The following is a 26375-nucleotide window of genomic DNA, read 5'->3' as shown; positions in this document are numbered from 1 at the left end:
GGTCCTACAAAGAAACTTAAACTATGAGCAGAGGTGATGAGAGCAGCAGTTTTAGAAGTTTTGACATTTACTTTGTTGGTATTTAAAGGTGTGGGAACCACAGAGCTCAGAAAGGAAGGAGAGTTAATCGAGGACAGCTTAATGTTGACTTGTTTGCTACAGGCAGAAAAGAGTCAAAGACAGAAGACACTACCTATAACAGCTAACGCTAATGCTAACAATGGTTTAATGAACTCCTCGTGGTTTTCAACCACGGTTCAATAAAAAGACAAAACGAGTCCTTAAAGACAAACCATGCATTTCACAACATATAAAATGAGTGTATGTGGGATTTTGTAGCTACTCGCCACGCTGTTGAGCTCCCCAGCTCGTCATCGATGAGCCTGACATGTTTGCAGTCGTACTGCCATGCCATGCAAGGTCATTTTTGCAAATGTTTTAGCTAAAACTCTGTGTGCTTTTACTCACTGTGAAATACTCCCAAACTCTGGATTTTTTCTGGATGAACGGCTTCTCCAGCTCTGCTATTATTTCCGTGTTTACTGGTTTCCCTTACCTGTCGGCTCAACCTCTCCTCTACACTCCAGTCAAGTAGGTGGTGGTAATATACTTTTAGCTAGTTGCCAACTGCTAAGTAATCCAACAAAGAGAGAAGAAGACAAATAAACTGAAGACAAACTAATTCAGTAATGGCACAGCACAATGCATCGATTATGGAAAAACATTGCTCACACTTTCACTTATCGATTTTTAGCGATTTTATCCAATCGTAGTTGAAGCCCTAGAATGGTTAGCAGGTAGTTATCGGAAATGGAGCCACTTAATGCCATGGCCTTATCACAACCTGTCGAGGAGCACCAGAGGAGGTTTTAAAACAGCTCTGTTCAAATTGTTAGTTAAGGTTTGTGTGTGTAGTATAAATAGTTCATAATTAGTGTGCACAAAACATGGCCTCAGGAGAAAGCAGAGTCAAATGGTTTATGTTTGAAAGACAGAGGAGCAGAAGACATTGACAAAATAAAAATAAGTGGACCAACTAAGAATGCAACAAGATATTTCTAAATGATCAGTTTTTGTGGACATTTTCTCACTGGGCCAAAGTCTGGGACACAAATCGAATCCCCCTCAATTAAACACAATGATTATGCTGTTGCAAATATAGTGTACAAAACTGGCTCAACTGGCTCAAATACATCAGTCTGGCTCTGCTCCTCTGCTGCCTGGCAGTCCAGCACCATGCAGAACTGCCAGACAGTTGGAGTCACAAGACTGAGGAGTACCTACCTCTCCTTATTTATGATAAGCAGTAAAACCTCAAACCTGTTGACTCCTGGTCTGGCTAGGCTCATTACATCTGTTTGTTGCTATAGTCAAGCTAAATATGCTCGAGTTTTGAAATGGTTTGTTTTATTTTGAAAGTCACTGGCTGTTTTTAGGTGGTCTCAATGCACAACTTCCTTCCCCTACTCCATCTGTGAATTGATTCATCACAGCACTGGCATCTGGTAAAAATAGGATTGTTGTATCTGCTGTGAGCTGCCGCGCAGAGAAGCAGCCAAACCACAATGGAGTGGATCCAGTGTGAGTTGACACACTGGCTTGAATAAAAACAACTCTAGTGATGTGACAGAGGGAAGCTGGAAGCTGTCACAGCAACAGAGAAACATAAGGCTGCTTTTGAAGACTTCATGTTAAGTGTACTTTGACCAGTGTCCCCTCTGCCAACATGGGAGCAGGTTTTATGTCTGATACTGCACACAGTTGCTTTCAGGAGCACCAACTATTTTGGCTTCACTTTTAAGAAGTTGTAATGACATTCTTATTAAAGATCCACATCAATGTGTAACATGTAATGTAATGCTAAGATGAACCCACTGTACTGCCCTGGGCACTGAAACTGAGCCAACACGTGAGCCTTGATCAATCTTCTATCCGCATGTGTGTGTTGGGCTTTGAGTAAATTCTGGTGATAAGTATATTTGTACACAAACAAATTGCATCACTCTACAAAGTGCCAAGAGTCACAGGGAGTGTCTCTCCTAATGACATGAGGTTGTTTTAAAATTGAAGATTAAAACTCAACTCACAAGAATTTAAAAAATGTATATGCTTGTTTTATCTCGCAGACAGACCTGTCGGGGGCACACTCTTTAACATCTCTCATTCTAAATTCTTTATGCTTGCTCTTTTAATGAAATCACATAAAAAGATTTTAGTTCAGCTTCAGTCAGTCAGCATATGCTCTCTCTAGACGTAGTGACTAGCCACTCACTGGGGACAGATGCTCTACAGCTGTCACACAGCACAGGTAGAGGATTTAGCAATGAACCCTGCCATGCCTGGCCTGGCTTACAGGTCACCAAACGGGGCACGTGTTGACCTCAGATAGCCTTAAGAAGCACTGCAGTAAATCAGGGAACAAAACCCAAAAAGGGCAGAAGAATTTAAAAAGCTTCATGCCCTCCAATTGGAAACATGCAAAACAATGTTTCCAATGTACCCAAAGGGCTGAGACTGTTTTTACTTGGCATAGATTAACACAAATGATCCTGCGGTCAGAGCATTACACAGTGACTTTTCCTTGGGATTTATTTATTCCATCAAAGTTTTAATAACAGTGATGACAGAGTCTGGACAATGTCTAAGACAAAAAAAAAGGACTTTACACTCAACGTTCCCTCTTCAATGACCCTGCATGTATGTCTGCAACTGTGTCAGACTTTACAAGGAACATGTTTTGGTCAATTGACAAACTGAAGAAAGGGTTTGCACAAGAGTACGTGAAACTGTAAAACTTAATAGATTACTGTGTCAGTCAAAGTTTACATGTTAATGGGTGCAGCCTGTCCTCAATCTAAAGGAACACGTCTGTTCTTTTACATCTTAACTTCCCGTTAACCTCTGGCATGGAAAATATAGTGTTCTAACTTTTTCCCACCCATTTTTATGCTTTCACGTGTCACAGTGTTGGCCTATTTTGTCTACAATGCATGTTTGAACTGTATATGTTCTGCATGTTGCTTAGACACATCATTAGCCTGTCACATGTTTTCAGACACATGAGGGATCAGGTTAAGTGAGGCTAAGTTCAGAGCACCTTCTACAAAGGTTAACCAAGTTTCAGCAAAGAAAGAATGAATAACCACACATGCCCTCATACGACTTACATGATTTGTTCCTTTACAAAGTTAGCATTAGAAAAGCTTGTTTGGAATCACTATCAATATTTGTCACTTACTGTGAATAACAGCAGACATTATCATGGAAATAAAATGGGAATTCTGGATGACTAACAAATTGAAAAATACACAGTGGTTTCTAAAGTGTGAGGTGTGCCTCCCATGGGGGCGCAAAAGAGTTCAAGGAGAGGCGTGAGAAGAGGCACAAGTGTTTCAACTCAGCGACTAGCAACAAATCTAGACTTTTCTGGAGTGTGGCGCTTCTGATGTAGAAGTACTCTTCTCAGCAAGCACTGGGTGCTGCCGTGGGCTCATCCCCCATACAAACCACTCATAGACAGACAAATCCTCCTCATTCCCAGCAGTCTCCCCCAAGCTGCAACCAGAGTAGGGGAATGCATGTAAATTAATTACACATGTGTAATCTCTTATAGGTCACTTTTGCTGGTTCAAAGCCTGGATAAAGGCGGGCTGTTAATATTTTGACATAAAAAAATATCAAAAGCCAACAGAAGAAAGTGAACTAGTGGTTCCACACTGGAAAAATCTTATCAGGTGTTTTTGTCTCATTTTCAGTAGAAAATGTCTTTTTAGACTCAATATAAGCCACATTCTCCTGACCAGAATGAGGTCTGAATTACTTGTGATGAGTAAAAAAAAAATCTGCCAATGAAACAAGAGAAAAGTTACTGTTATTAAGAGATTATTCTAGTTTTGAGCAAATTTCCGAGCATTTTTTTCTTGTTCCATTGGCAGATTTTTTTGCACTTGTTGCTAAATAGCAAAATCGCCTACTCTTCCATTCCCTCACAGTCACAAGGATGTATTTAGGTTAACATGGTACCTCTAAAAATACCTAATTCAGTACCCATACCTATAGGTCACCCTACTCCGATATGAACCAGACTTGAGCAGGTATCACACATGCGCATGGCTCGCCTACGTCATCATGAAGCGTCTGTTTACATGAAGCGCAATCTCATCAGAGTCAGCACAATGAGACAGAGAGAACCCTGCTACAACTTCAGGGACTTTTTGACTTATGGTGAGTTGTTTTGGTTGAAAACAGCCCTCTGACACCCTCGCCATTGTTTAAAATGATTGTTGAGAGGTGCGCTTGCTGCGATCTTACGTCATGGGTTATACATTTGTGCTAATGCACGCGCACAAAGTGAACTGTGCTGAAGCCCACCTCTGCCAAAGCGGAGAAGTGAATCGTGCTTAGGCATACCACACTTGCAGTCACACTTGCTACCTCTGCTGCAGAGCCACAGCTGGCTACGAGGCGCTCGCCGCTTAGCGCCGTTTTACGACACGATGAGAACTAGAGCTTTATTTAGCTGTGTTTTCGTGTTAGAGTAACTCACTGAAAATTCTCCTAATAAAGCGTGAATGCAGACCAATATCAGATTTTTTCGGTGGGAGCCCGTTTATTTGTGTTTTTGGTCAAGTAAAAAATGGCCCCATCTGAATGCATAAGAAAGCGGCAGAGGAGCAGGGAGGGGGTGTTTGGTGCGTGTGCCCTGGGCTTCTGCTTCACAAAAACACTGCTGTAGGGGTCATTTCTGCTCTAAACCTTGTGATAGGACCCAACTTGTTCCATCCCGGAGTATCACTTTAAGCTTGGTACGGTTTGCCAGTGTGACCATGTCCTTTACTGCTTCTTATTGGGGTGTTTGTGATACAGCCTATTATCAAGTAACACATACTGTGCTACTTTTTCTGTTTAAATCCAATGGGAGAATCTTGTATTTCATCCTATTTGGACCACATATTGAAAAAAAAAAAACTCCCCCATGTGATCCTCATTGGTCTAGTAGTGTGCTGTTGTGTTGTGAGGAAGACAGTACGTTCTACAAGTGAAAACAGATAAAGATCAGGGCCACATTAATAGGACGTGAATTTTTGGCAGAAGACCAACTTGTTGTATCCTGAAACCATTTCTCGTCAGACTCCCAAGACATTTCATCAGTTCTTGTAATACTGGGTCCATGACTCAAATGTCTCCTGGGAAACTTGGCAGCGATTTAACCTCTGCTGTCAGACAGAGTTTCTAGTTGAACTGTGGGACAGAGGGTTCTGAGTTTGCCCGGCACACTCTGCTCACATGACATGCAAACAGCAAAGGGATTACTTCAGACAATCTTTGATGTGCCGGTTGATACAGGTCGCCTCGATGAACAATAAAATGTACTAGAAGACTGTTTCCAGAGTGGACAAACAGCACATGCACAGACACATGTACGTTTGTACTCATTTTGAAAGTGAAATGACGTGGAGGATCATGTGACCACTCACAGACAGTGATTTTCAGCAGCTGCTTGTGAAAGAAAAAGCACACAGACACACACTCAGTCATATTCCAGGTCATGAAGCGTATCATGGCACACTTTGAGGTCTGATATGTTGGCAGTATTTCAAAAGGGAAATCCAGGGCACTGTGGGACATACTGCTTCTATTATAGCCTCGATATAAAAACTCACCTCAGGTGAACTCACTCCATGAAATGCTGTCATCCCTAGTACAAAATGTTCCTTTCTTTCTGCCTGACATAAATTCAGCTATATGAATGAATTTCAATGAGGAATGCAATTTGCATCACACAGTTCCTTCAAAGAAAAAGTATTAAGCTGTTTCCTGGGGACATGTGCTCTTTACAAATGTGGACAAATTTTGGTATTTTGCAGCTCTCATGGGTTGAAATTGTTAGTAAGAATGTACGACATGTCAGGCTGAAAAGTAATCTGCTGGCTAAAGGGAATATTTTAATGAATCAATGATTAGTCTGATAACAGTTTTATTCATTAGAAACAACTGATCCGTAGCTTTAATTTACGTGTTAAGAACCAAGCACAGTCTGACACAGTGGGTGGTGTATCTGTCATTAAAAACAGAGAGGAAGAACAAGTACAACCACAACAACAACAACAACAAACTGACAAGGGATTAAAACAGCGTCACTGGTGTGAATGTATTTCAGTCTATCAGAGGACAACATGATTGCAACTAACAAAACGTGCCGCATGTAATCCGATAAGAGCAAATAGTCCTCAAGTTTTAACACAACAAATCTTTTAAGTAACCTGAGCAGTCTTCATCACAACAAAAGACGTATTGAAGAAATTCGAAGCAGCAGTATCTGATGCCAAAACCACTGAATCTACAGCACCTGATGACCCACCTTTTTTTTTCCAAGGAAAAGAACCAGAGACTGTGCTGTATGATCTCTTTTATGTGCACACCGTTATGATATGATCAGATAGAATTGACAAATGTCTTTGCTTACTAAATCTGAACCTTTCTCGTCCTCAGGTATGCATGAACTACTTATTTTCAAATGCAAAAACAAAGCAAAACAAATAAACAAAAAAGTAACCCTGTCAGTTATTGTTGTCAGCAATCAGGAGCAGGTTTGCTCAACTCCCTGCATCTACAGATATTGTTTTCTTAGTTGTATTTCCAAATAACTTGCACGATATTATCAGTAAAAAAAAAAATCTTTCCTCTGTTGACTTTTCTCTGACCTCCCTGTGAGGTTGAGCTCAATAAATGGATTATGCAAGTGATCACAGAATTTGCAGGTGAAGGACAGGACTTTTGATGTAGTGAGTCATTTAGTATTATAATAGCAGAGGACAGAGGAGGCAGTTTTAATGCATTAATGGGATCCTTCAGGTGAAATAATCAAAGTTATGCTTTATGTAAATCATCTGTTCACAGAAACCTACACATCAGGGCACAAAATCACTCAGTTTGTTTCTCCATTTGATCAATCTGAACATCTATCTTTGGCCCTACAGTCTGTATTGTCATGACTTGTTCCAGAATACCAGTTGGTGGATGTCTGTGGTTTTGATTGAACTGTCTCAACAACTGTTAAATCTGGGCGCTTGTGCCTGATGACTAACTAGCTTTCATGTTGCATCTTCCCCGCAGCCACTTGGCTCCATACGAGACAATAACAGCTCCCTGTTCAGCATGTCTTTATCTATTTCTTTGCATCTCACTTGGAAGTCAGAGATACCAGCTGGCAACCCCATCTAGATCCACCTGCTGGAACTCAGTGTTCTTTTTATTTATAAGTCTACCTGTTAGATCTGCAAATGAATACATGTCATTTAACCAATGTATAGGTGACTGCAGTAAACGGAGAAGTGCTGTGCTAAGCGTCAGCCTCTAGCCAGTACTTCCTAGTCTGTTACCTGCAGCGTTTACACATTGACTCACCTGAACATTTAACAGACTTTGTTCATCAAACGTTGCAGGTTAAAGTCCACTGAAAGCTTCTGTCACTGGATTCAGTACTTTGAGTTCACACATGAAGCCCACAGGTGATGTTGGGACATTTTAGGTCAAAGCTGTCTCTCGCTTAAATGCTTGCTCAAAGTATTCCTTCTCTTTCTTGTGCTGGAAACACAATGTTGCGAATCTCAAAGGTTCATCTTGGTGCTAATGTGATCAATCTGATCATTGTCATCATATAGTGTGTCATTATGACACACTATAATTTTAACAATATCTTCTCTTGAGTGATGTTTTATTCATATCTATATTTTCATATGATAAGAGTGGAGAGTAACTCAAGTGTTTCTCAACTTATAAGTCCATTAAGGGTTTGGGAATGCTATGTTCCTGGACTGAGCTTTACACAAAACATCTCGATGTGATTGTTCTAGCTGTTTATTTCACAGATGGTCTTGCACTGGAACTGTAAAATAGATGTGAAAAAAAAAAATCCAATCCATCTAATCCAAAACAGCTCTATTTGTCTGTATCATGACAGATTACCTTGTCTTTCCTCTGTCAAAAGGCTGACATACTGGATTGTCGCCGCTGGCCCAGGGATTAGCGAGGCCACCTGTGGCCACCTCTGTGTCTGGCAGACTATGAATCCAATATGTAACTAGGGGAAAAAGGTCTGATACAATACAAAATCAGGGGTTACATTATTTAAATCTTTGGTTCTGAGTAGGTAGTCTCTCTTTCTCACTAAAAGCCACTCATCTCAGAAATGGGGACTTGTCAGAGGACTGTTTGAATTATTAGATTTATCCAGGTTGCTCTCTGTGCATGAGGTACTGAATAATGTTTTTAATAAGCTTCAATCTTGAACCAGTGTCACATATTTGACCAGGAAATTTAAAGTGGACAGTCACTAATCCTGGCAGAACCAGGTATTTATAGCCTATCATGCTGAATGGGAGGATTGTCTCGGCTATTTATGGTATCTTGATCAGGATTATAGTTACTGACTGTTTTATATTAAACCTACAAGTGTTTAACCTTTCTTTCCTCAATCCAATTAGTTTAGGTTACCTCAAGAAGGGTTGAACATGCAAACTGTCAAGATCCTAGAAGTAAGTTCACATTTTTCTCATGTTTTGATATTTACTTTCCTTAACTACAAAAAAGTTTGCTGCTCTAAGACTAAAACCAGAAACAAGCCTGCTCCCAATGTCTATTTATATTGGCCTAGTTTGAGATTGTTCACGTTTTTCAGCCACACGCAACAAAACCAATATTATTCCTGGCTCCACTTTTGATGCAGCTGTTTAAGAGTTTTGTATGCTCATAGCTAATAGTTTTTGTTTTCTTGTTTGGACAGTCCACTGAGCAACCAAGGCAAACACAACCAAAAGTATAAAGACTAATGATTTCAGAGTGGTTATTTTCAATGCCTGAAACTGTTGTAATGCAGTAGGTGTCAGATAAGAGATGAACTTCAAACTGCATACACAGACTTTTTAAAAGCTCTTTCCATGGCAAAGATTCATGAAGAGAGACGTGCAAGACTTATAGAAAAACACACTAGGATGAGGTTTTGGGGATGAAAAACCCTACTTCAAGACAAAATTGCAAAGAGGTAAGGCATATTTTTTGGTCCACAGGGGGCACCAAAATCTACAGTATGGAAGTTCCTCATGGGAGCTTAAAGTAAATAATGAATAATTTTCTGTCACAGAAATGAGCTTAAAGATTAGTAAATAAACAAAACATAATCTTGTTTTAACATCAAAGTTCCTGGAAAGAGTTTTAGGCAAGGTATGAAAATCCCTAAATCTAACACTGATGTCTCTTTGTGTGCGACTGACCAATTGCAAACATTAAGAATCAGGAGAAACCCTGCAGAGTACCCTTCTTTACCCATGAGAAGTAGACAATTATTCTTCAAAAATATGAAGAATTCAAACACATCATCCAGGCCAAAAGCAACACTGTTGCCACAGCAAAAGCCAGAAAGGAATACCAGCAGACTCAGACAAGATTGAGAACTCTGTCAATGTACGGCACAGACTTTTCGGGAAGAGTATTTCCTAAGCACCCTTTCTTTTGTTTATGTTTTCCTTTAAGTTGCAACCCTCTGATCTGCAACTACGGGAGACACTTGGTTGAAGTTATTACTGTCAAAGGAGGGTCAACCAGTTTTTAAATCTCAGAGTTCACATACTTTTTTCACCCTGCACTGAGAATTTTACAAGGTGTGTTAAAAAAAAAAATTAAAACATGTAACTTGTTGTGTGATATTACATCAAACAAAGTGTGTTTGTCTATTGTTGTGAACATTGTGATGAAGATCAGAACAAATTTTGTGGCTAATTCTACTTTCAGTTTCACTTTCATTTCACTTTCTGTTCACTGTAAAGTCACAACTGTTTTGCTGTACTCATGCGCCCACCATGAAGGAAAATATGGATACCACTGCTTTTTTGAATGACTCACTTTAAAAATATTCTCAAATGTCTTAGCTGACCAGTATATATTCACTTAAGCCAAACAGATAAAAAAAATATATATAAGCATGCAGGTGCAGCTCAAAGTGAGCAATGGTGTCTCAAAAGCTACAGGGCTTGCTAAAACGGTGAGCCCTGACTGCAGGACAGGGACGACTGTGGAAGCCTTGAGTCTAAGGTGGATTGGAGGAGGAAAGTGTTAAGAGACTGCTCAAAGTGCACATGCAGTAACATTGTCAAGTGGAGGTCAGTGGAGGTCAGTGAGAGGAGCTCTCCAACTGCCATGACATGTTCACTGATTGGACATTTTGTACATGCACTTCTGCACATTTTCTTAGAAAGAAACATTGTTTGCAATGGGTAAGCACTTTGAAATCATCTCCTTCCTCTAAGTCTAAGTTTCACACTGGTGTAGCAGCTTTTACTTACGTAATAAATCGACAAGTCAAGATTTCCTAATCAGGACAAACTGGTGATGTAGGCTTTTTAAAAACTGTTTTAAAATGCAAAGCATTTTTTTAGAGGTTACATGTGTTTAATACATTAACCTGTTGAAATTCTGGGATTATTCAAAATTGTAAAAAAAAAAAGTTTTTACCTTCATGTGTCTTCTCTGGCTATCAGACATATTTTGAGGTTTACAGAAAAGAGTAAAAACACTAAACAACTTTGCAAGCTCGAAAAACAGAACAGCCCAATCCTCTCATGATACAGCAAATAAACCTTGTCAGATACAGGTTTGCCCCTGAGAGCCAGGAGATAGTGGAGTATCTCTTTTTGGGCAGGCCTGATTGTCCTCTAATCCCTCTGTGTCTGTTGAAAACGTCTGCTCAGAATCTGCACCTGTGAGCCATTTATTCCTATCTCTTTCATCTCCCTGTTATCATTCACTACATGTTATCTCTAAGCTAATGTAACACCCACGTTATGTAAAGCAATCAAATAAAAGAATAAACCCATCAGGGTCCTGTTTTATTGATGCTCATGAATAACCACGACTCATCAAGCATGATTCCTGTGCTGCTGCATCCAGCTGTGTGATCCAGGCCCCCACACTCTGGAAGCATAGGTAAATACATCACTGCAGCTGCCAGCAGGATACGAACTTTACACATGATAAAATGTGTGGTTGTAACTCACATCTCCTCCTGTCCTGCTGCAAGCTTGTAATGTTGTGTGACTCATTTTGTCCCGTCTGCTCGCCTCGTTTAACCTCCTTCTAACAAAATCCTGGTTGTTGTTTTTTTTCTTTACTTGTTCTTCATTTTGTTCCACGCCACTGTTTCTCAGAGACACCGTGCCCTCATGTGACCCCTGTGTTTCTGCACAGTTATACTCTCATCCTCTCCTCTCCTGCTGTTCTCTCAAATCCATGAGCGAGAGCCTGCTGTTTGGTAAAAAAAAAAAAAAAAAAAAGACTGTTTCCCAGTAACACCACCTCTCTTTAACACGTTTCTCTCTGCTGTGCAGCAAAGCTGGAACCCTCAGTGATGTGTGAGGGTAACAAAGATGGAAAGTATGATTTTTTTTCTTTAAGGCTAGTCCTCATTTCATCTTCCCCTGAGTTGTCTATTTTACTGAAGGGGACATGAATCAATCATTAGTTTCCTAGAACACTGATGAGTAATCCTTCTTTAACCCTTTGCTACGTAAAACAGCAGCTCGGTGGCTTTAAAATGACACATATTCCTCAGTAGCAGCTCTTTGAAATGTGATAATGTGTCATACTGTGCAAAAACAACGGGGCTCTGTTCAACAGAAATTTAGACCACCAGACTACAGCAGCCAGACTGGGTTATTCTGGTTCAGGTGGCCTACATGTGAAAAGTGAAAATCAAAAAACTGCTGATTTCAGTGTAATGCCCCCTCATTTGGATAAAGAGATAATTTCAAGTGATTTAAAATGTTACACACACAATGTGTTAGTCTGGGGAGATCCAGGTCATGGTAGTTCTGAGCCTGATCCATTAAGACAACCAGACTTGGCCAGGTTCCTAAGGATGCTTCACCTTTCCTCTGAGAGGCTTCTTCAGTATTAAACAGAGTGGTGGACAAGGCTAGAAAATCCAAGTCTCTAAAAGAGTCAGTCTGCCACAGTGAGTCACATGGGGTGTTAGCAAAGTTGTTGGCCTGGTTCCTGAGAATTGTTGGGGGTCACATTATCCTCTGTGTCAGTGTGGCCTTTCTGCTGGCACAGAGAATTCAGAATTGCATCTTATGGTGGAGAGTAGCATAAGGCCTTGATCTCTGTTCAGGGAAGGTTGTTAAAGCATTAATGGCTTCCTTGGCACTTCTTTCAAACTGACGGCTTTCTTTGTCTTCTCTTGACCAAACCCACTTGCCTTTATCAGATCAGGCTTGGAATTTCAATTCAACTTTTCTACTGTTTTCCACGGCTGAACTTCAGATTATGCTGTGGGGTTGCAGTTACTGGTTGGATATATGATATGAGGATTGGATGTCAATCCCCTCATGTTGTGAAAAAAAATGTAAACTAATCAAAAAAAGATGTCCAGTGGTCTGATGAGTCCATATTTGATATTTTTCTTGGAAATCCTGGACAACACACCCTTCGCACTAAAGAGGAACAAAAGTTTTCAGTACTCTGCTCAAACGTCAGCATCAATGATGGAAAAGGGCTGCGTAAATTAGAGCCCAACCGATTAGACGGGCCGATTTTAGCCTGTCACCAATTAATCAACATCGTCATAAGGCTACTTCACAGCATCTCACTTCGTAATGCCATATAGGATTAACTTGGGCTTATAAATTCTCAAGTTATTGTCTTCTTTGAAAATTTTTTTGAAAATTTGTAATGTACTTTGTTGTAATTGTATTTATTGCATGTTTTGAAAGCAGCTACATTGTTACTTAAAATCTACTTTAATCCCATGCATTAAATGGAAGATGGAACTTTTCAATAGCTAGTTATAATTTGTGTTTACAGTATTTATCCTGTGTATATCAATGAATTTATTATATATATCAGCCGATATATCGGATATCATTTGATATATCGGGTATCGGCCGATATATATCGGATATCAGCTTCTTTTTGCCCCCAGTATCGGCATCAGGCCCAAAAATCCCATATTGATCGGGCTCTAGCATAAATGTACATGGCATGAGTAGCTTACATATATGCGTAATGCTGAACAAAAGGACATGGACACCTATCCAGATACAGGCTTTTTTCAGAAATGCTTTGCATATTTCAGCAAGACACACTGTGCATTACATCAGCCTGGCTTTGTATTTGGAGGGACTATAAACCTGCCTGGAGTCCTAACTTGTCACCCACTAAAATTGATTTGGTATTTTATGTGAAACAAAAATGAAAGAATGAAAGAAACTCTAATCTCTTGAGCTCCTGAAATTCTACATCAGGCAAGACAGGGGAAAGAGCTTCACTTTAAAACTTCAGAGACTGGTCTCCTCAGTTCCAGTTTTGTTTACAGAGTGATATTATTAGAGGAGGCTGAGCAACACAGCAGTGAAGTCAAAATAAGAATCTATTTTCCCAGAGGCAATTATTGTGATATGTGTTTGCATTGCTTTCAAATAATAATAGGGTTTGCAAACCATCAGATTCTGTCTTTATTAATGCCTGACACAGCGTTCTTCCTTTCTGGGAGCTGGGTGTTAATCAACAACAGTAAATAATTAAGTTAATATGAAAAAAAAATTCAAAACATTCAAAAAATTTGGTTTGAGCTACATTTTGTTCTGTTGCAGCCTGTTTACTGTAAACTCAGTCATGGTAGATGACATGAGAGCATAATAAAATGCCTTTCATGACAGGTAGGGAAACATTCTGTAAACAGAGACTGAAAATTTAGCTTGTGGGCATTATTATCATAACTTTTGCTCCAACTCTGATCCTTTAAACCATTTTTGATTAAGTGTAGAAAGTAATGGTTATGTCAGTGTTGATAACTTAAAAAGCAAGTGATCAAATTCATCATGGTTGTTCAGAGAAAACCTAGACTACAGTTTATCTTCACTGTCTCTTTTTCAGGAGTCATTGCTCATTGTCCTTTTATCCTTAGATAAATGAATTTTAAAACTTTCTTACATAACCGTGAGTTGAGAGGAATATCTCCATGGTAACAGCAGAATAAACACCCTCCAGCTTCATGTTTTGTTAACTGAAGTTGTTTGGTGTTCAGCTCTCCTCTTCGTTTCATAAAGGCTCTGAACATGTGAAGATGCAGCAGCCTGTCAGGGATGCCCCGCCAGGGTCAGAAACACCAGATAACAATAAGAAATGCATGCACGGGTTCAGTCAATTCAGTTGTTTTTTTGTTTTTTGTCTTGATGAAAAGAATGGAAATCAAAAAATAGGAGGCCACTGTTTTACATAATTAAGTCTAAGCCACCCCCTTTAAGCTTTTGAACAATGTGAGACAATGTAAGTACAATATGTTCCTTGCAGCACAGCTGAGCAAAGTGTTTAATAAATAAAGAACTATTTGAAGAAATAAAATATATATTTATTTTCACTGCAGAAATCAATTCCAACTTCAAAAAGAAAAGAAACCCCAGGAAGTGTTGACTTCATCGCTTTTTCGAAACATGCCCTTAGAAAAAGAAGTCGGTGGAGAAAAACTAATTTCTTAGAGGCCAGAAGAGAACAGAGAGGGCCTTGGGTATGGAAATAAAAGGTCACACAATAACAAATGATCACATAAGTCACTATTTGTTTCAAACATCATCATCAGTACAAACATTAGGAGGGGTAAAAATACAGCTGATAAAAAGTGTTTGCCCACTGAAGCTGGATTCTCTATCTTTACTTGTTTTCTTTCTCTGATACACAGGGAGCAGTGTCACTGTTTGATTCAGCAAGTAATCATTTTCGACAGTAACATACCTGGGACAACGGCCATGAAAACACACATTTTTTCCTTTTAATCTGCCAAACAAATAAAAAGTTATGTATTTTGTAACCTCATACTAAGTATAGTTTCAAGCCATATCTCAACATTTTGTTTTTATCGCAATGTGACCCAAATATGTATCATTCAAAAATTGGCCTTTCAGTGGCCATAATGCTGTTCTGTACCACCCATAAATCACCTCTGTCATGGAGCTGTGTTCTTGTCATCAAAGGAAGCTGTAGACAAAATGTGTTTTGTTTATGTTTCTTTTCTTTTTTTTTCTGACTGTCCTTTAAGTGAGGAGGGAGGGTCCACAGACACATGACTAATGGAGATTGGCTAAAGGCAGAGTATATCATGGTAAGCCAATCAGAGCTAGACTTCAGATGGATGGGTATTTGTTTTTTTACAACCACAAAGTCTCTCAAATAGCCACACTAGAGAACGCAACAATGGTGAATCTGGAGCAGTCTGTCGAGTTAAAACTTGTTTTCAGAGTTTATAGGCAATACTTCTACATTATGACCCAGAACAAAAAAAACGTGCACAAAAATCTGAATTCTTTAATATATTTAAAGTTATTACAAAAAGTAACAAAATAATAACCTTCCCTGTTAACTAATTCCATTCATGAAGGAGTAATTCAGTTACTTTTTGGGGAACGTGATGAGCAACTTTCACTTATTGCTTTTTTTAAGTAATTTGCCCAACACCTCTAATGACTGATCAGCTTTAACTGTGTAAAATGTAATGGTATCACAGACTGTATAAAACATGGTCGTAGTCTCCCCGACATCATCCGTCTGTTTCTGAAACAGAAAATGAAGCACATCGGCTATCGCAGCCATATTTGTAGTGGCAGGGGCTTCGCATACAGCTATAGGGTGCCTGTCGGTCACGTGACCCTGAGCTGTGCCACGGATTGGGTGAGCGTGCAATCTTTTCCTCTGAACTACTGAGTTAGAAAAAAATGTACCCCATGTACAGTGTGTGCCAATAATAAAATTAGCTACTCAGACAGGAGACGTTTTTTGAACCAGGCTGTAAATAGGTTAATTTCTGCTTTGGAAACAGCTTTTTTGGCTTGGTGTGTAAGTGACTTCCGGAGCCAGCCTCAAGCGGACACTCGAGAAACAGACGATTTTAACACTTCCGCATTGTCTCATATTCTTAGACTGGAGGTTGCCGCTTGAATGGTATGCAACTAAACCATAATGAAGGAGTAAATGAGGTCTCTTACTGTAGCTCTTTGGCAGATTCTACAGGCTTTGAATCTAACACTAAAAGAGCCATATTTTTAAATTTCCCATAAAGTAAAAAAAAATCTGTCAAAAGATGTCCAAAGCTTTGCTTTGTTTTTGCAAACAACATGAATCCATTACAGGCAGATGAAACCGTCACAGTGGCTTGGGATAAGACCTTTCACAACATACAGGATTTATTTTTTGCACTGAGAGAAGAAGTGTCACCTGCAGATCAGATAGTGCTGCTGTAACTGCGTGCACAATTTCTAATCATTCAATTATGTGCAGCTACTTGAGGCTCTGTCTTTGTGGCCTTTAGCAAATGCTGGTGTCGTCTTGAATCCAGCGACACAGAGACAGAGGACTCCATGTGCTAGCTCTTGTTCCACTGCGTCACTGCTGTAGAAAAAAAGTGTCCTCAAGACATGAACAGATGGTACTTCAGAACTCAGACAGAGCATCAATCAATGAGCTGAGCTCAGTGCTAAATATGTATCACCTGTGGCTGGGGACGTAAATCTTCTCACATTTAGAGTGGCTCACTGAAAAGAAATCTACTTTTCTTCTCAAAATATTTTCTTGTGAAAGCATGCAACTACTCACTGAGGTGATTTAGAAAATGTCTATTAACAGGGTGCTTTTGATGAAGTGCTTCAGTCAGCTTCTTTATGTTTTTCTTCCCATGGCTTTTGTTCTCAGCTCATGAATCATTTTAAAGCTAGAGAACAAAATGAGGAAAATCTCTCTGAGCCTGATAACTTTTCTTTAGGGAAGCTCATTAGTTTGTTGGTTTAGCTTATCCTTACAGGGGCAAAGAGGTCATACAGCTAACCCTAAGCTGCTGACCATGGGACACCAGGGGTAAAAGTAAAAATGAAGCCTATGTGGCAGTGCTTAAAGTTGCTGTTCATCGATAATCCACTTGAGGCTGGCTGCAGAAAGCATATTTACAGCCTGGTTAAAAAAACGGACTGGCTATATTTCATGGTTTTAGGAACAGACGGGTGATGCGTCCATGTTTTATACAGTCTATGTGTGACACCCATGTTTGAACACAGTTTTAATTAGTATCAAAATATAGTGTGTCAGTATTTACCAGACCTTAACTTACAAAGCTAATAAGTACACTTTCCAGGTCTACCAGGCATCAATTTCATAGGGAAGATTTATTTTCCCATAGAAGTATGAAGGCTAACTGTGTCTAAAAGTGTGAGTTAACACTATGTCACTTTTCCTCTATAGTGACCTGCTGCACTTACATTGACAATAGTTTGAGTGGAAACCATCTTTTTTAATATGAGCCTTGAATTTCTTATACATAAAAAAAAAACAGTTAAAACTCAGTTTCAACAGGTTGGGTTGGGTTGCTAGGTGCCGCCCTGTTGGCTATGGCTGCCTTTTGCAGCAGCTCTCTATTTTTTTGTCCTTTTCTTGTAATTTTTTCTGGTTTTTTTCTTAATCTTTGTATTTTGAGTGAATCATTACTTTATATGGCTCATTTGTTGGTCATGGACACCAAACTCTTTGTGGCTTCAGTGATATTTTTACTACTTTTTCTCCTGTGTTTGTCTGGAGATCCTACATGTAGCCATGGCTGCATTGTTTACATGTAAACCCAGCTGTTAGCAGTCTGTAGCATGCCAATGCTAACTGGTGTAAAGCCTGATGTTTTCCCACAAGGTGAGGAGAAGGAGGTGAGGACGACGTGCTGGTTCTCAGGTGTGAGATAAGAAGTGATGACGTGGACCTGTCCTTCCATCCATCGTTATTGGGAACTTAAAATCTATTTACAATAAGATGGACGAGCTAGCTGTGCTAACCCAGCAACAAAGGGAATACCAGAGGGCAGAGTAGCATCATGCTATTCACAGACATGGCTAATGGAGCTAACATCAGACACCAACGCCACATTGGAGGAACTTCACCTGCTGTGAGCAGACAGAACACAGGAGACAGAGATGAAGCATGACTGAAGAAGCTCAGTCCTGGACCCTGTGGAAGTGGAGGCTGGCTGAACTGGACAATGATGGACAAGCTGTCATCATCTATTTTCTTATGGACCTTTTTGGACTTTCTTAATTTTGTTTTCCTGATTGCTGCTATGACTTCAATTTTGTTGTACTTGTAACAATGACAATAAAGTTCTATTCTATTCTATTCTCCTGAAATTAGGTCTGAAGTCTGCTCACAGCTTTCTGTACACTAGGGTGGACTTAGTTAGCCGGAGTGGCTCCTAAGGTGATGTGAAGTGTGCGTACACATACTCTAATTATTACCTTAACACATGAGTTATTTATCTTCTCACCAAAGTACCAAAGAGAAACTTTATTCCTGAGTATAGAATTAACATGTATTTTTTTTCTTTAAAAGTAAAACAGAATAATAATAAAATATAAATATTATGTAGTTAATTTCTTTTTCAAGGGTTTTGGGGGAAAACTTGTTCCACAAGAGACAGTCTGCACTATCCTGAGGCCTGACGTAAGGTTGATGAGTCAGCAGAATTAATCTGATAGAAATGACAGTGCCCTGAGAGGATTCAGTTGAGGGATACAAAACGAGAAAGCTTAAATACTCAGTAGTGGCATCAGAATTTGAACAAGTTGAGCTTTGTTTAGTAGATGTAGAAAGACAAGTGTTAGTAGTCCGATCAACTTTTCTTGACTGGAAAGATTCTATGAGCACGAACAGGATTAGAAGGCGATGTGAATTTGAGGAGCAGTGAGACCCTGTGGAGAATGATGCAGGCTTAGTGGTGATTAATAGATTCATAGGATTAATAGAGGAGACATGTAGATGTAATATAGATATTTCTAGGTTACTGCCATTACCATGCTTTAAATCTCACATCAAGTTTACCTCGTGTTTTACGACCTGATCTTCATCTCCACATGCTCAAACTGACAGGATTGAAAGATGAAACCTGCAGGTGGGTTGATGTAATCTACAATGATCAAATGTGGTCAAGACAGAAAGTTTTGTCCATTTTTTTTCCCCACTGTAATCAGAGACTTCAGTCACAGCTTTACACATACCCCTGAGTAGGTTGGCGCCTCCTTCTGATTTTTCATAGCTGAGATTAGGAGGTGAGAGGGAAACAGACACAGAGGGATGACAGTGTTGTTATACTTTATGTGTCTGTGTCTGAGAAGCCAGGTTGAAGTTAAAGCGTCCTCCTACTATCCATTGAGTAGACATGAAGTTGGAGTCCCAGATGTGAAGTAATGGAAGTCCACTTTTAAAAATCGGCTTCAAATGCATTTTTATTCTTTGGCTTTTAACCTCGGCAAGACTTTGTTTCTTTGCCCAGTCTTATTCCCTTTTATTTTCTTTTATTCCCTTTTATCTATTTTTTTTTATTTTTGTTGTTTTTACTATGTTATCTTTTGTGTGTCTGTTTTTCCTTATCTGTTTTAGGACGCGGTCACACTGGCCAAACGTGCCGTGCCTAAGCACACTTCAGCCCATTTAGGCCAGTGTGAACGCAACTGTGCCATGCTCAAGCACGATTCACTTCTCTGCTTTGGCATAATTTGGAGAGGTGGGCTTCGGCACGGTTTACTTCATGCACGAGCACAAGCACGCGGACAGCGAATAGAATAGAATAGAATAGAATAGAATAGAATAGAATAGAATAGAATAGAATAGAAAATACTTTATGTATCCCTGAGGGGAAATTCGGGAGTCACAGCAGCAATCAAGCAAAACAGAAGCAAGAAAGGGCACAGAAAGGGCAAAAAGGTTCACAAGAAAATAGATGACGACAGCCCCATCCACCACTCTCCAGCCCAGCCAGTCTCCACCTCCACAGGGTCCAGGACTGAGCCTCCCCAGCAGTCTGTTCAGTCTTTGTCTCCTGGATCCTGTCTGCTCACAGCAGGCGAAGCTCCTGGCGCCGGCGTCCGATGTCAGCTCCATCAGCCACGTCTGTGAACAGCACGATGCCGCTGGGCTAGCACGGCGAGCTCATCCATCCCACCAGAGATAGATCCCACGTTCCCAACAATGATGGATGGAAGGACAGGTCCACGTCATCACTTCTTAGCTCACACCTGAGAACCAGCACATCGTCCTCACCTCCTTCTCCTCACCTTGTGGGAAAACATCAGGCCTTACACCAGTTAGCATTGACATGCTACAGGCTGCTAACAGCTGACTTCACATGTAAACAATGTGGCCACGGTTACATGTAGGATCTCCAGACAAACACAGGAGCAAAAATAGTAAAAATATCGCTGAAGCCACAAAAAGTTTGGTGTCCATGATCAACAAATGAGCCATACAAAGCAATGATCCACTCCAAATACAAAGATTATGAAAAAGAGACGAAAAATTACAAGAAACAGACAAAGAAGAGAGACCTGCTGCAACAGGCAGCTACTTGGGCAGCGCCTAGCAACGAAAAAAAAAAAAGTGATCCTTCACGTATGATCACCACAAGTGCATCCCTCGACAATCAAATTAAACAAAGCAGGGTTGTTAGAGGGTTGTTAGAGGGCTGTGTCAGGCGAAAACGACTTAATAAAAGTCCAAAAGTCTCTAAAGTTGTAGCAAAGTTGCTCTCTGTGTCTCATTGTGCTGACTCTGATGAGATCGCACTTCATGTAAACAGACGCTTCATGATGATGTAGGCAGGCCATGCGTGTGTGTGATACCCGCTAAAGTCTGGTTCATATAGGGGCAGTGTGACCGATGGCCGTACTCTCCAGCAGGGGATTGGCTCTGCGGGGGGCAATCATGCTTAGGCACGGCACGGTTTGGATGGCCAGTGTGACCGCACCCTTATTCAATCTACCTGTACAGCACTTTGTTTACAGCTGTGGTTGTTTTTAAAAGTGCTTTATAAATAAAGTCGGTATGGTATGGTATGGTAATTTGACATGATTAGACTACAATTCAACTCTTTTTCCTCTAAACTTGCACCTTAAAACAAAGTTTTGGAGTTTGCGTCCTTCATACAGCTTAACCAGAAGAAGGCAGATTTCAGTTGAACATAAAAAAGCTTTTTTCAAGCAGGAGCAAAAATTCAATTTTAATTGAAACTGTGAGGGCATGTTTAGCCTTCAGCTTTACATGTAAGCAAGGAGTAAAATATTTTTTTTTAACTTTATCTTCTAAACTCCTGATTTTTAATGTGCAATGACAAACTGAAAGAAGGACAAAAGCATACAGTAGGCATATGACTCTCTGGGTGAGACCTCTCTGTTAGAACAGACCTCAAATCCTGACAGGCTAACAAGAGCAAACACTTTTAAGGCCAAATATTTCTGTAAATGTCAACCTCAAAGCATTAAAAAAAAAACATATTTGGAGACTTCAAAGAAGTTCAGCCTCTACTCCATGTGAGTCTGTGACCCCTTAGCTATGGAAACTGGTCCTTTGTGAGGGGAAAACAGCTCATGTGGGAGCAGGAAAGTAGTCTATAAATGATGCAAAACTTTGCTCTGCTTCACCGAGAAAAAAATCACTTCAGCTATTTGAGTGCAAAGGTTTGTGAGGGGCAACATTAACTATATGTTGCACATTGCTAATTGCCAGTTATGGGTTTTTACATGGTCCATTATTGTTATTATAAGTTACTAGACAGATAACAGCGCTGAAGGGAGGGGGGTGATAATGGAAGAGCTGGACACATAGGATTTCAGCAAACACATTAAAGGGCAGGAGTTCAAACTGGAGAGGGAACGGATTTAGAAAAACAGACTAAAAAATACAAAAAAAAAAGAGAAAAATCTGAGGAATTGTGTCACAACTGTTCTAACTGTGATATGAAACTTAACAATATAAGTATCTTCAATGTGTACAAAAGTGAAGGACAGCTTTGTAAACATCATGTTAAAGTAAGCTTGTAGATTTATTTCTTATTTCACAGACTGCACAAAAAGTTAATTGTCTTTTCTATAAAACCACTTTAAATAATTGTGGATGTGTTAAGACTCTTTCTACTGTGTAGTCTCAGTGTTACTGAGAACATTTAAGACTAATCTATAAATCCAATTCCATTAAAGTGAAGTCTATACAAGGCAATAACATGAGAACATGTTGAGTCATTTTGGATTCTGTCCAATCTAAATGTTTGCATCTCTCCTCAGAACATGTTAATGTCACCTATATGTGCGTCATGCATTCTTCAAACATAGAAAATGTTGAGAAATCCGCATACTTGCTTTTCTCTCTGCCATATATTAATGTCACATGCGTACATATGTTCATACGCTCCCTGAGGAGAAATACGATGTATGGGTAATGTATTGCTTCTTGGCTCGGAGTGACCGGGGAACATGGAGCTCAGGGACGTATAAGGAATTTACGAGGCATCGGCTGATTTATCACCTTGCAGAGCCAGGCAAACTGTTTCATCCTATTTTCTGACTTTCCACTATGCTATGCTAACTGGCTGCTTTTTTCTTCTATTATTTGTCCTCTTGCCAAACCAGTGTGACTGCTGACTATAAAGACAAGTCACATGTGTTTTAATTTTGTGTACTCTCAAAAACCAACACAATTTCCAAGCTCTGATCCTGTAACCCCGATGTATGGATCTGTTTTTTCAAGGTTGTTAAGTTAAACAGGTTTTCTTTCAACTGAGGAATTAATCAGAAAATGAGGAAAGAACCCTGCAGAGGATGGACATGAGTATAAAGCTTAAATGTAGGGTCTGCAGGAATTTTAGTGATTTGATTGTAAACACAACATTCAAACTGGGCTCCTCCTCCTAGGATCAGTGCCAGCAGCAGCGCACACCCACAGCCTCTGACCGAAGCTACATGATCAATTTCACAAGCCCAGCAACCACCTGTAGCATCATGTTTCTACGTAGGAGAGACTCGAGAGCCATGCACCGGACTCGGCATGTTAGTACAGGCTAATCACAAGTACTTGACACATATCTGCACAGCAGAAAGCAAAATCACATAGCCCTTAGTCCTGTGCCACTTAGCCACACATAGAGGCCCATAGGAGACAATTCAGCAGAATTATTCCTGTAAAAACTGACATTTTATTTTATTTTTCAGGAAAATCCTGTAACTCTACCTTTAAACACATCTGTGGCCTTTGGACAAAGTCAGACTGGCAGTTTAGCCATTTATAATCATGTTTACTTATACAAACCAAGTTGAAACTGAGATTTGACTGATTCAGAAACACAGCACTTTTTTTTAACTCTTACGCAAGCAACAACCTCCTGGAGCATCTTGCTGCCACGCCAGAAAAAAACAAAACAAAATACAAAATACATCAGTATGATGTTTTACCAGTGTATGATCACACTATAACATGATGCTAAACATTCATGTTATAACTCGATACTTCATTATCATGCTAAAGGGATTTTTCATATTGTTAAACTTGTGTTTGACTGGAGAAACTGAACAGAGAACAGCAAAATCATTGAATATGGCTCACTTTTATGTTTTGATCAGACTCTACTTAATGCTTGGGTAAGGACATGAGGAGATCATGCTGTGCTGCTATTGATTAATGTCAATGAAACAGTGATAAGTATGTGTACTCTAGGATGGATTTTGAAATGCATGGGGCTCTACAGAAGGAAGAATAAGTCCGGCCTTCTGGAGGTAACTTCATTTATCCTCTACAAGCTGGAGGGGCATAGAAAGCTCCATTGAAACACGATGCACCAACCCAACCCTGCCAAAAAGGTAACACATTATCGGGTCGTAATCATTAACAGTATACAGAGTGGACAGCATGGCTCCGCCATTTACCGTTGTATGGTTTTGGGGGCAAAATACCCCCCGTCACAGGCGCAGCCATTGATAGCAGTTGTGCAGCCAGAGTGTGTGCAGTAGAGACTGTGAGGGATTCTGGGAGAATCTGAGTGGAGCTGGGTGGTAGCAATAATATTTTTTCTTTCTTTCTTTTGAAAGTCTAATCTCTTTTTGCCTATACCTTTTGAAATATTTTACAATCCTTTAAAAAAATTGCAAGAAAGGCAGCAGTCAATCATCATCTGAAATGCCTGGAGAGCTGCATTTTTTTACCTGTACTCCAGTCAGCCACCAGAGGGAGCAGTTTTCCTGGCGACCTCACTTCGAGCAAGATGACATCCATTTTTTATACAGTCTATGGTCGTATTTCAGTATCATGTAATAACATGGAACTTACCATGTTATAACATGATACTGATGCGTTTTCTTGTGTTTTTCTGGTGTGGCAGTTATACTTCCATATGAACCTCCAGCCACAAGAGATGAAGACATTTCGGGAGTGCTAAAAACTGCAGTTCATAAAGTGTCCACTAGAGGATGCTACCATAAGTTAAGCCAAAAATAACAAATCTTTGAGCAAAAATAAAAATGTTTACAGCCTGTTACGAACAATAAATTCAGTTTGCAAAAGTAGTTTCTCTGACAGCAGACATTGTACAGGGATGAAGGCTTTTCTAACAGGTGGGCTCCCTGCAGCTGTTAGAGAAGAAGCTCAAAGCCCGCCTCTTTCCTCACACCACCTCGACATAAGCTTGGTTGAGTTTAGCATTTTCAATATGTCTCCTGACTAGGATAGGCTACAAAACTGAATCAAAAATGGATATGTGACATCAAAAAACTAAATCTATTCTATAAAGACTAACAGTCAATGCTCTTACTTAGAATTTTCAAAATAAATGTAACATAGATGGACAACAACATTGCAAGAAATGAATAATTTTTCCAGAGCAGTTTGAACGCAGAATGCTAAGAGTCACTGAAGAGTTGTCCATTAGGTTTTAGAATCTGACTTTGAAGAGGCTGCAGAGAAGCAGAGCTTGCACTGAATCTTTTCAGATTTCTGTTGCTCTTTATTTTTAGAGAAACTTGTGTCTGTTTAACAAAAGTTGGAAAGACAACAATAGTTTCTTTTTTACAAGTATATCCATTAAAAAACTAAATTCCTGTTGATATGACCTTCTTAAAAAAACTATTTTATGAACAGGCTGCTTGAGAAAAAAGACGTTGGAATTCCTGTCCAAATCAAGATCATATTAGCAGCCTCGCTAGAGTGTTGTCAGAGAAATTATTTAGTTTCTTTCAGTCTAACAGAGGAAGCATCAGGCCTGTAAGTTCCCGGCTTTATCTGCTTTGTTTTGGTAAGTCAAAGGAGGTAGCCCAGACAGATAAACCAAAGCAAGGAACAAGGTGTTGAAAAGTGTACCCATTTCTCCAGCAATGACACCTTATCAATAGGACAGATGAGTTATTTTCCTGGGCTAAATGACCAGGCTGTGTGATGTGATAAAGGGAAAAAAGAGACATGTGGTTTGGTGTATCAGCGGTGTTCTTGTGGACAAAAGGCCGCTGGTGATCTGAGGTGATGTATCAGTGTGCACTGAAGGCTCCATGCAGCCTCAGCGGCCTAGACGGATTAGCCTGAGAATGACTACATGGCGGTTGCTTGGTAACTACAAACCTACTCAAATGTTTGACGAATATAAAAGACGAGACTGTATTTTTATTTGACCATGAAAAGTGAAAAAGTGCCTTTTATTGCATCCTCAGCTAACCTTCAACCACGTACTTAACATGATAGATGACATACACATGTTTATATGTCAGCTGACAGCACTAAAACTAATCTGTTTTATGTGTGTGCGCGTGTTCGTGTGTGTTTCTTACCTGAGACGTGTGTGTTCACCGACTCTCCAGTGGCCAGTGTACTAATAGTGGTTTCAGCTGGATCCCTGCCACTCTCAGTGCTTTGCTGCAGGCTCAGTCCAGGCTGTTTTTCCTATTCTGGGATGTCCTTGTGTGACCCTCGCTGCCATGCCAAGATCCAGGCTGTGTCTAATGAAAGTAGAGTTCCAGCAAGTTTATTTCTAAAAAAAAAAAAAGAAAACACACAGAATCAAGGCTCAGGCCGCCAGTGTTTCATTAAGCCATACTTGTCAAGCCGGCGGTGGAGAATGTGAAAAGTAGCAGTAGCTGTGGGATTGTGGTAGAGGACTAGGAGGCTTAAAGAAAGACACAGAGAGAGGTATTTTCACAGTGAAAAAGTTGGGTTGCAAAGTAAAACAGATTCAAACTTGAATTATTCTTCGAAAAAAACAAGAAAACGCTGATCAGAAAACTATAATATAACAATATACACATGTCTATCAGTGGGTCTTGAATTATTAATTAGCTGTATTTGTTTTGTTTTATTCAGGTAGCCTTTTATGTGAGCCCAGTGTTGCTATAAATAAAACTTTAATTTAATAAGTCTTATTAGGATTTAAAAGTTTTATGAGACAAGAACTAGCCAAATTTTCCTAATAAACTAACCCAATGAATGTTCCTGAGAGGTAAGGTGATTAGAGTCGGGCAATATAATCTGTGAAAATCTGCTCTAAGATCAGTGGAGTA

At 39.8% G+C, this 26375-nt stretch overlaps 1 protein-coding gene across 1 annotated transcript in view; it reads right to left on the bottom strand.

The window, feature by feature from the left end:
* The window catches only part of LOC141801662 (mitochondrial basic amino acids transporter-like), a 71758-nt gene extending 46018 nt beyond the window's left edge, over window positions 1–25740 (bottom strand). The window contains exon 1 of the mRNA XM_074684800.1: window positions 25650–25740. The gene's annotated coding sequence lies outside the window, so the exon portion shown is untranslated. The remainder of the gene's footprint in view (window positions 1–25649) is intronic.
* Between the last annotated feature and the right edge of the window lie 635 nt (window positions 25741–26375).

The sequence above is a fragment of the Halichoeres trimaculatus genome, unplaced genomic scaffold (assembly GCF_033239565.1).
Source record: "Halichoeres trimaculatus isolate MK-OKI-2021-1 unplaced genomic scaffold, fHalTri1.1 fHalTri1_scaffold_13, whole genome shotgun sequence".
Classification (NCBI taxonomy): domain Eukaryota; kingdom Metazoa; phylum Chordata; class Actinopteri; order Labriformes; family Labridae; genus Halichoeres; species Halichoeres trimaculatus.
Note: the sequence above shows the minus strand (reverse complement) of the source record. Positions and strands in the feature narration are given on the sequence as shown.